The 11008-nt window shown below is 50.8% G+C and overlaps 1 non-coding gene across 1 annotated transcript; it reads right to left on the minus strand.

Annotated features, from left to right (window-relative positions):
* Positions 1 to 9778: 9778 nt before the first annotated feature.
* Positions 9779 to 9860, minus strand: TRNAF-AAA (transfer RNA phenylalanine (anticodon AAA)). Its single transcript has one exon. It is a non-coding gene; the product is annotated as a tRNA-Phe (tRNA).
* Positions 9861 to 11008: the final 1148 nt, after the last annotated feature.

Consider the following 11008-nt stretch of genomic DNA (forward strand, 5'->3'; position numbering starts at 1 on the left):
TTTGGGGTTTGGACCCCATTGGGAGCTGGGTGTCTGGGTGCTGGAGACAGGAGCACTTGCTGAGCTGTTTTCAGTTAAGTCTGCAGCTTTGGGGGTGTGGTTGACCCTGGGTCTGTGTTGTAGCAGGCTAGTGTGTCTGGCTCAACAACACGGGGTTCTGGAGGCCCAAGCTGGCAAAGAAAACGGGCTCGGAGGTAGTTTCAGCACATCAGGTGACAGTCCCAAGGGGGTCTCTGTGACCGAACCAGTCACAATATTGTCTAATTCTTTTAGACCTCAGGCATGCAAACGACAATTTAGAAAAGTTACATGGTCACTTTTTCCACACTGCATGGGAAAAAATGGTGCTTATTTTCTTGAGCCACTCAATTCTGCATCTTTTGGGAAAGTAGAAATTGATTTGTTGGTCTTTGCCATCCACATCCATAAAAGAAAAGAATGTAGCAGCAGCAGCAAGATATTTTCTTGTACCATGAACAGAACTCAAACAAATACCAGGACAATTTTATAGGCCCTTTTTACAGGCCACTTTTCAAGGAAATACCTTCATTTATTGCAAAGCAGTCCTTGTCAATGGGTCCTTTTGACTTCTCTGTTCAGGTCACACTTACTCTTTTGCAGTGCAGCAGTTAGTCCGCGCAATTCCCAAACTCCTCATTCATGTCTATCAAAGTGTAAATCAGCATAATGCCCAATTCCTAAAAAAGCTGCTGTGGAAAACATACATGATGCAGCTATTGAGAATAACTAACCTTAATACATCCCTGTGAAACATCTGTGGTGACAAAAACCTTGAAGTTAACTTGCTGATGCTTTTCCCCCCTCCTAATTTACAGTGGATGTAGCCATATAAGTTAGCTAGAATCTCCCTTCAGCTGCTATCACAAGAGCCTGCAGAAGTTGGCCCAATAAAAGGTATTACCTCAGCCAACTTGTCTCTCTATGAGGCTATAGACAATCAACAGCTTAGTATGGACAAAATAATTCTGCTTAATGTAAGAGCAAAAGAAATTACTTTAAAATAAATTAAAACTTGCATTTTAGGAAGTTTAAATAACCAGTAACATCCCTTCCTACCACTGACAGATTCGCCTTATTTTGGGAAGTCTCATTTAACATTTTGAGGATGGACATCATTTCCCCTCCTCCTCCTCCCAGCTCTGGTCTCACTCCTTCCAGCTGGACCCATTTTGTCAGTGCTTTGTGCCAAACTATAAGACATCAGTCTGACTCCAAAGAGTAACTTTAAATCTATATCCAGTCATGTTCCCTTCATTTTAAGACATTCACAGCCAAATTCTTACTACCAGCTATTTACAAGACCTTTAATTGAATTTACCCTTGAATGGCACTGCCCCTTTACCTACAAAGGAGGGTCTATAGTAATTTGCACGTTTATGAAAGACTTAAGAGTACTGTTTAGAAGATGTGCTAACCTCTGCAGAAAGCATTGTTGCCAGCACAGAGTGCCCGAGGCAAAGCAACAGTGGGTTCGTTGCCCGGTGTGCTTCGCGCCAATAAACCACCAGGGGGAGAAGCAAACAAAGTTTATTTGGGATCCCAAAGCGGTGCTAGGAGACAGGCACGTCTCAGATCAAGCACACTAACAGGAACAGTTTTTCTTCTTTTATACATTTTGCAGTTAAGCCTCACCCCCCCCACTTTCCGCTCTAGCCCTCCCTTTCTCCCCCCCCCCCATTCCTCCCTCTACCCCTCCTGTCCCTGGTAATAGTTACTAAGCAAATAACGATTACATTTAAGCAGTTAAATCATTCTTGGCAGCTATAAGCCTAGCTTGTTAGTAACTTCTTTAAACCGTTATCTTGTCCTTTTTCCCTTCAGCCAGAAACATGCAGGCCTCATTATTACCGCTTGAGCAGGGGGTTGCACACAGATAACTGGTTGCTTACATATTCCAATTGCACCTGGCTTTTGAGGTTGATTAGAGTTTAAACATGGAAGGATAGAGTTTGGTTCACTTAGGCCTAGTGCAGGAAGGCTTCATTGACACTTTGTGGCCTTCCACTCTCCTGAGTTACTTAGGGTGAGGCCTAGTGATGTCAACAGCATCATTTTAGTAGCACGACTATTTGGTAAACATTTTCTAATAGGTCAGCTTTCAGAATCCTAGCAATGTAGGCAGGCTGGAGGGAGAGTTTATCAAGTCCAGCCCCCTGTGCTGAGACTGAACGAACCAGATGTAGACCATCCCTGACAGATGCTTGTCTAACCTGTTCTTAAAAATCTCCAACAATGGGGCTTCCCGACCTCTTGGCAGCCTTGTCCAGAGCTTAACTATCCCTATAATCGAAGTTTTTTTCCTAATATCTAACCTAAATCTCCCTTGCTGCAGATTAAGCCCATTATTTCTTGTCCTGCATTCAGTGGACATGGAGAACAATTGATCACTGTCCTCTTTATAACAGCCCTTGACAAATCTGAAGACATAACAGGTTCCCCCCCATCTGTTGTCTTCTCTCCAGACTAAACATGCCCAGTTTTTTTAACAATTCCTCAAGGGTCAGGTTTTCTAAACAATTTAGAAAAGTTACCTGGTTACTTTCCCCACAATGCATGGAAAAAATGGTGCTTATTTGGTTCTGAAATGGTGATAGGTCCAAGTCTTTCCTAATGTGTGGCGCCCAGTACTGGACCCAGTACTCCAGCTGAGGCCTCACCAGTGCCAAACAGAGTGGGGGCAATTGCCTCCTGTGTCTTATATGACACTCCTGTTAACGCACCCCAGAATATTAATGGTCATTTCATATTCAACCTGCGACACCCAGATCCTTCTCACCAGTGCTACGGCCTAGGCAGTTATTCCGTAGGGCGTAGCTGTGAATTTGATTTTTCCTTCCTAAGTATAGTACTTTGCACTTCTCTATCTAGTTGTCTAATGAACTGAAGAACACTATTATTGGTAGTACTGTCTTTGGAAGACAGTACTACCAATATTAATTTTCTGATGTTCATTAGACAGCTAGATAGAGAAGTGCAAAGTACTTCTCAGACATTTTCTAGAAAACGATCTTATTTTGGAACCAGTAACTGTAACTGAAGTTTAAAAGGCCTCATTTCAAACTGATTGCGGGGCGCAAGACGTTTTGCTGATGTTGACAGTTTGCAGGCATGGCCCCCGGCAGCTCCCAGTGGCCGCAGTTTGCTCCCAGTGGCCAATGGGAGCTGCGGGAAGCGGCGGCAAGCACGTATGAGTCCTGCTATATAACTTGTTACATAACAGCCCTAGAAAGGTCAGTATGGTGGTATTGACAATAAGCAGCAACTGCTTATTTCCAGGAAGGCCTGCCAAAACATTAAATGATGCAGTGTGACAGAGTGGTCTGGTGCAAGCCATGGAGACCAGGAGGCTGGGTGGTGAAAGGATGTTAGTACAAATATTATCCAAGTCCCAAGAAGACATGCAGGATCCCCTGGGAGAATAACATGAAGGGCAAAGGGGTCCAGGAGAGCTGGCTGTATTTTAAAGAATCCTTATTGTGGTTGCAGGAACAAACCATCCCGATGTGTAGAAAGAATAGTAAATATGGCAGGCGACCAGCTTGGCTTAACAGTGAAATCCTTGCTGACCTTAAACGCAATAAAGAAGCTTACAAGAAGTGGAAGATTGGACAAATGACCAGGGAGGAGTATAAAAATATCGCTCAGGCGTGCAAGAGTGAACTCAGGAAGGCCAAATCGCACTTGGAGTTGCAGCTAGCAAGAGATGTTAAGAGTAACAAGAAGGGTTTCTTCAGGTATGTTAGCAACAAGAAGAAAGTCAAGGAAAGTGTGGGTCCCTTACTGAATGAGGGAGGCAACCTAGTGACAGAGGATGTGGAAAAAGCTAATGTACTCAATGCTTTTTTTGCCTCTGTCTTCACAAACAAGGTCAGCTCCCAGACTGCTGGACTGGGCAGCACAGTATGGGGAGGAGGTGACCAGCCCTCCGTGGAGAAAGAAGTGGTCCAGGACTATTTAGAAAAACTGGATGAGCACAAATCCATGGGGCCGGATGCGCTGCATCCGAGGATGCTAAAGGAGTTGGCGGATGTGATTGCAGAGCCATTGGCCATCATCTTTGAAAACTCATGGCGATTGGGGGAGGTCCCGAATGACTGGAAAAAGGCTAATGTAGTACCCATCTTTAAAAAAGGGAAAAAGGAGGAACTATAGGCCAGTCGGCCTCACCTCAGTCCCTGGAAAAATCATGGAGCAGGTCCTCAAGGAATCAATTATGAAACACTTAGAGGAGAGGAAAGTGATCAGGAACAGTCAGCATGGATTCACGAAGGGGAAGTCGTGCCTGACTAACCTAATTGCCTTCTATGATGAGATAACTGGCTCTGTGGATGAGGGGAAAGCAGTGGATGTGTTATTCCTTGGCTTTAGCAAAGCTTTTGATACGGTCTCCCACAGTATTCTTGCCGCCAAGTTAAAGAAGTATGGGCTGGATGAATGGACTGTAAGGTGGATAGAAAGCTGGCTAGATCGTCGGGCTCAACGGGTAGTGATCAATGGCTCCATGTCTAGTTGGCAGCCGGTTTCAAGCAGAGTGCCCCAAGGGTCGGTCCTGGGGCCGGTTTTGTTTAATATCTTTATTAATGATCTGGAGGATGGTGTGGACTGCACTCTCAGCAAGTTTGCAGATGACACTAAACTAGGAGGCGTGGTAGATACACTAGAGGGTAGGGATCGGATACAGAGGGACCTAGACAAATTAGAAGATTGGGCCGAAAGAAACCTGATGAGGTTCAACAAGGACAAGTGCAGAGTCCTGCACTTAGGACGGAAGAATCCTATGCACTGCTACAGACTAGGGACCGAATGGCTAGGTAGCAGTTCTGCAGAAAAGGACCTAGGGGTCACAGTGGACGAGAAGCTGGATATGAGTCAACAGTGTGTTCTTGTTGCCAAGAAGGCTAATGGCATTCTGGGCTGTATAAGTAGGGGCATTGCCAGCAGATCGAGGGGCGTGATTGTTCCCCTCTATGCAACATTGGTGAGGCCTCATCTGGAGTACTGTGTCCAGTTTTGGGCCACACAATACAAGAAGGATGTGGAAATATTGGAAAGAGTCAAGCGGAGGGCAACAAAAATTATTAGGGGTCTAGAGCACATGACTTATGAGGAGAAGCTGAGGGAACTGGGATTGTTTAGTCTCCAGAAGAGAAAAATGAGGGGGGATTTGATAGCTGCTTTCAGCTACCTGAGGGGGGGTTCTAGGGTTACCATATTTTGTGCCTCCAAAAGGAGGACACTCCACGGGGCCCCAGCCCCGCCCCCCGCCCCAACTCCGCCCCTTCCCCAAAGTCTCCGCCCCCTCCCCTGCTTCCTGCGAACATTTGATTCGCGGGAAGCCTGAAGCAGGTAAGGAGGTGTGTGGGGGGAGGAGGCGCGGCCCAGGCTGGCCCCCCCGGCGTTTCCAGCCTGGGTCGGCTCGGGCCCTGGGGTGCCGGCCCCGGGCCCGGCCGAGCACCCCCGGCCCGCCCAGCACTGCCGGTCCCCGGCCCGGCCCCCGGGCCCCCGGGCCCCCGGCCGAGCACCCCCGGCCCCCGGCACTGCACCGCCGGTCCCCAGCCCAGCCCTCGGCACCGTACCGCTGTCCCGGCCCCCGGCACCGCCGGCCCGTCCCCCGAGCCCCCGGCCCGGCCCGGCACCGCCGGCCCGTCCCCCGAGCCCCCGGCCCGGCACCGCCAGCCCAGTCCCTGAGCCCCCGGCCCGGCCCGGCCGGCCCGGCCCCGGAGCCCCCGGCCCGGCACCGCACCGCCGGCCCGGCCCCCGAGCACCCACACCGCTGGCCCCGCATGTCCGGATTTTCCCGGACATGTCCTGCTTTTTGGGATTTCCCCCCGGACGGGGATTTGGAGCCCAAAAAGCCGGACATGTCCGGGAAAATCCGGATGTATGGTAACCCTAGGGGGTTCCAAAGAGGATGGAGCTCGGCTGTTCTCAGTGGTGGCAGATGACAGAACAAGGAGCAATGGTCTCAAGTTGCAGTGGGGGAGGTCCAGGTTGGATATTAGGAAAAACTATTTCACTAGGAGGGTGGTGAAACACTGGAATGCGTTACCTAGGGAGGTGGTGGAGTCTCCTTCCTTGGAGGTTTTTAAGGCCTGGCTTGACAAAGCCCTGGCTGGGATGATTTAGTTGGGAATTGGTCCTGCTTTGAGCAGGGGGTTGGACTAGATGACCTCCTGTAGTCCTTCCAACCCTGATATTCTATGATTCTATGAAAAGTGAAATCCAACTGCAGAGTGGTTTCTCTGGAACAAATAGCGTTTTAGCTTGGGGTATTGCATAGGTGGAGTTTGCTGAACTGAAGCTGCAGTGGTGGCTGCCAGCAGAAACATTTGACTTAGGAGAAAAGGGCTGATTGACCAGAACCTAGTGGGGGTGGAGAGTAAGGAATTATACAGTCTGTGCCAGGCCTAAGGGATTCACTTCAGTTTGGGAACAGAAGCCTGCTCTACACCTTCTTGAAGCTGTCATTGAAATCTTCTAACTTAAATTCTCACTTCCTAGGGAATCTAACTTAAACCTATGTTTTTAATAGACTTGTTTTTCTGCTCCTGTCCCCTTCACTGTACTTATCACCCCCAGCTCAGATGCAGTTACCTCATGCTTACCAGCCTTGTCAACTTCAAGGAAAACGAAGTGCTAAAAGAGAACACTGTCCAAATAATGGGACAGATAATCAGTCCAAGCCAAAAGATTCGAGCTTCAGCTTCAGTTGAGGCAGCTATGCTTGTAAATACCTAGAAAGAAAAACCTTAACAGTGGGTAAGGACTGAGACATGTTATTTATATGCATTGTCATGTTCCTGTTTCTGCTGTTTTATATAATATCAGCTGTAGCTACCTGATATAAATGATTTCCTATTGCCTGGCTGTATGCTTCCTTAGGCTGGCATTCAGTTAACTGAAATCATTGCAGCATGGGAGAACAATTTACAGGTTCTAAATACAGGATTAATTTTCTTTACACAGACAAACATTGATCATGCCCTGAACTCTACTTAGTACCATAGTTATGCAGGGTAACTAGTTGAACCACCAAGCATTTTAGACATTTATATTCTGCATGAAATAGCCATTCAAATCTAAGTTTATCTTCAACAATATGAAAGGAAACATACTAACTGGTAGAACTCAGTTGATTTTATTTAAATGCTACCAAATTATGAAGTACCCTGGGGCTAGAAAGAGTACGTCCAGCACTCTACACTGTTTAACCGGCAGGATAACGTTTTAGGAGCAATTGTGAACCGAACCGCCTCTTACTTTTCAAAAAATCAAAGTGTCATTTTGGTTTTTATTTTATATTCTCTTATTTAATCTCACCTTGGATTTTAGAAAAACTAGTACAGATCAGTCTACTCTAGTGGTCACTAACTGGTTGATCCTAGAGACTCTCCCAGCTGCTCGCAGAAGTGGCCCGGTTTGAGGGGAGACGGCGGGGGGGGGGGGGGGGGCGGAAGGAATCTATGCACACTGCTTCTGCCTGCAAGCACCACCCCCTCAGCTCCCATTGGCCACAGTTCCCCGTTCCTAGCCAATGGGAGCTGTGGGGGCGCTGCCTCCAAAGAGGGGCAGCGTGCGGAGCCATATGCCCCCTGGTCCCCCCTGGTCCCCCCCAGGGGCCGCAGAGGCACGTTGGTCCCTTCCGGGAGTGGCATGGGGTCAGGGCAGGCAGGGAGCCTGCCTTAGCCTCCCTGTGCCGCCGACCTGGAGTCCCCTGATGTAAGTGCTGCCCGGAAGGAGACCGCACCCCAGTCTTGACCCCCGCCTCCTGAAGCCAGTACCCCATACTCCCTCCTGCACCCCGAACCCCCCAGCCCTGATCCCTCTCCTAGAGCCAGCACCCCATACCCCCTCCTACACCCTGAACCCCCCTGCCCTAGCCCTGAATCCCCTCCCAGAGCCAGCACCCCATACCCCCTCCTGCACCCTGAACCCCCCTGCCCCAGCCCTGCCCCCCTCCTGGAGCCAGCACACCATACCCCCTCCTGCACCCCAACCCCCAGCCCAGACCCCCCTCCCAGAGCCAGCACCCCATACCTTCTGCCCCCTGGACCCCCTGGCCCCCTCCCAAAGCCAGCACCCCAGCACCCTCCTGCACCCTGAACCTCCCTGCCCCAGCCCAGACCCCCCTCCCAGAGCCAGTACCCATACACCCTCCTGCACCCTGAACCTCGCTGCCCCAGCCCTGACCCCCCTCCCAGAACCAGCACCCCATACCCCTCCTGTCCCCTGACCCCACTCTCAGAGCCAGCACCCCATACCCCTCCTGCCCCCAAAGCCCCCTGCCCCAGCCCTGACCCCTCTCCCAGAGCCAGAACCCCATACATCCTCCTGCCCCCTGAACCCCCCTGCCCCAGCCCTGCCCCCCTCCCAGAGTCAGCACCCCATACCCCTCCTGCCCCCTGAACCCCCCTGCCCCAGCCCTGACCCCCCTCCCAGAGCCAGCACCCCAACCCCCCTCCCCCTGCCCAGACCCTCTCCCATACCTCCTGCACCCCAACACTCTGCCGCTGCCCAGAGCCCCCTCCTGCACTCAAACTCCCTCCCAGAGCTTGCACCCCTCACCCCAACCCCCTACCCCAGGCTCAGCCCGGAGTCCCCTCCCACTCTGCAAACCCCTCAGCCGCAGCCCAGAGCCCGCACCCCCTCCCAAACCCCAATCCCAGCCTGGTGAAAGTGAATGAGGGTGGGGGAGAGTGAGCGATGGAAGGGGTAGATGGAGTGAGTGGGGTGGGGTTTTGGGGAAGGGGTCGATCCTGGGTTGCCCTTAAATTCAAAAAGTGATCTTGTGCATAAAAAAGGTTGGAAACCACTGGTCTAGATATCTAGATAATACTTAGTCCTGCCATGAGTGCAGGGGACCTCTGGCGATCCCTTCCAGTCCTACGATTCTATCACTGATATAAAGCTGAGATCTTATCTAGACAGTGAAATCTAAGGTGCCTGTACTACTATCAGCCACCAGGTACTGGGACATCCATTTTCAGACACCCAGGATATCAATCTCCCCATGACTGTTTTGGGAAGGGAATTGTATTAATTTTCTTTTCCGATGGTTTATCCCCCAACGATTCCTATAAAGTCTTCGGTCAAGTGATACTGACAATGCTCAGTAATACGGGAGGTGGGGGGTGGGATATGGGGGGGGGGGTTCTGCAAAGTCAGTTTCATGCGCTGCAAAGCAGATTTGTGCTACTGCAAAATCTTGACAGCAGGAAGTGCAGCTCATATCTGTGTTTCTTAAACAGCTAAAAGGCACCGAAGTTTTTAAAGGGGCCCGGGAGAAGAGGAGAGGAGGTGGCGGGGGGACACCCAGGCCTAAACCCTCCACAGCAGCAGTGAGCAGGGCCTTTTCAGTGAAAATAAATGCCAGATGTGTAGTGGCAGTAACTGAAATGGCCTTTTCTCCCCATCTCACACAATTTCCTTTCTGTTTCCCCCCCCCCCCCCGAAAAATTCCCTACCCCCCAAAAGTCAAACTCCTCTTCAAGCCCAGCTATCGGTAACCCAATAAGGATATAATGTCCAGTGCTGGACTTTGCTAGTGATGTGAAATGCGCTCCAGTACTAGGGTGCTGGCTGTCAATTTTAAACTAGAGGGATGCCTAGATGGGGAGCTAGGGGGTGGAGGAGAGGGCAAGAGGGAAATAACTGATTGGGAGGGTCTGGGGTTAAAGGATCCAGGGGTAAGACGCCCTGGAAATAGGGACTGAAACTCCATTCTGTATCCACAGGAAGTTCAGAGTAGCTAAAGAGTTGACAGTGGTGGGATTCAAACCCACACCTCCAAAGAGACTGGCGCTTTAATCCAGCGCCTTAGACCACTCAGCCACACTACCAGCTGTGAAAAGAGACAGCTGCCTGCTCCTCTCCCTGTGAGGGCTTGTCTTCACTGCTAAATTAGGTCAACAGTGTAAACTGGAGGAGGGACCCCTCAGCAGCTCAGGGGAGTTTCTGGTAACAAAAAGAATTTCTTGCTCACGAAGATGCAGTAGAGAATCTGATGATTTCAGGAGCCTGGGGAAATGGACCTGGGGAGACAGGTCAGGTTGCTAGGAAGATAACAGGATGCTGACCCCATCAGGAAAGGGATAGATAAGAAGACAGAAAAGATCCGATTGCCTCTATATCAATCCATGGTAGGCTGGAAGGCGTTTGCAGCTGTCCCTCCATTCATCTGGGAGGGAGGCCACGCCCCCTTGCTACAAGTTCCCTGGTAGGGCCCAATTCGGGGGAAATTAGCACCCTAACTCTGCGGGGTAGCACAGTACTGAGAGTAGGGGGCCCTGGCCCTCTGACAGGGTGGGGCACCAAACACTTAGAGCCTCTGACCTACAATCAGGGTAGGGCAGCAGTGTCCATAAGCGCCGGCCCTCAGGCAGGGCAGGGCAGCAAAGTCAGGAGGCTCTGGCCTGTATTCAGGACATAGATTCATAGATTCTAGGACTGGAAGGGACCTCGAGAGGTCATCGAGTCCAGTCCCCTGCCCGCATGGCAGGACCAAATACTGTCTAGACCATCCCTGATAGACATTTATCTAACCTACTCTTAAATATCTCCAGAGATGGAGATTCCACAACTTCCCTAAGCAATTTATCAGATCAATACTGCGTCTGTATGCCCAGACCCTCAAACAGGGCTGGGGGGTTCTGGCTCTGGCAGACTGCCAACAAACACAGGTCTCTTGGCCTATGTCGGGGAGGCTGCCAACCCAGGGGTGGGATGGCAGGGGTAGGGGGATGCGGGGCCACCCGACTGCACCACGTCCCAGCCCAGGACAGGAGGGAGACATCCTTCCCCTCTGGTGACTCGTCTCCAACTGAGATGGAGGTATTGCCTTTTATACTTCCGGTTCCTCTCCCACCGCTCTGCTTGTGTCAGGGCACATGTGGGTGTCCTGGCTCTGCCCACCGTGGAGAGATGGGGGAGGGCAGCTGGGACATGCCCCCTTGCTACACACACCTACATCTTGAATATGCATGCAGAT

Source organism: Malaclemys terrapin, chromosome 15 (genome assembly GCF_027887155.1).
Source record: "Malaclemys terrapin pileata isolate rMalTer1 chromosome 15, rMalTer1.hap1, whole genome shotgun sequence".
In the NCBI taxonomy this organism is placed as follows: Eukaryota; Metazoa; Chordata; order Testudines; family Emydidae; genus Malaclemys; species Malaclemys terrapin.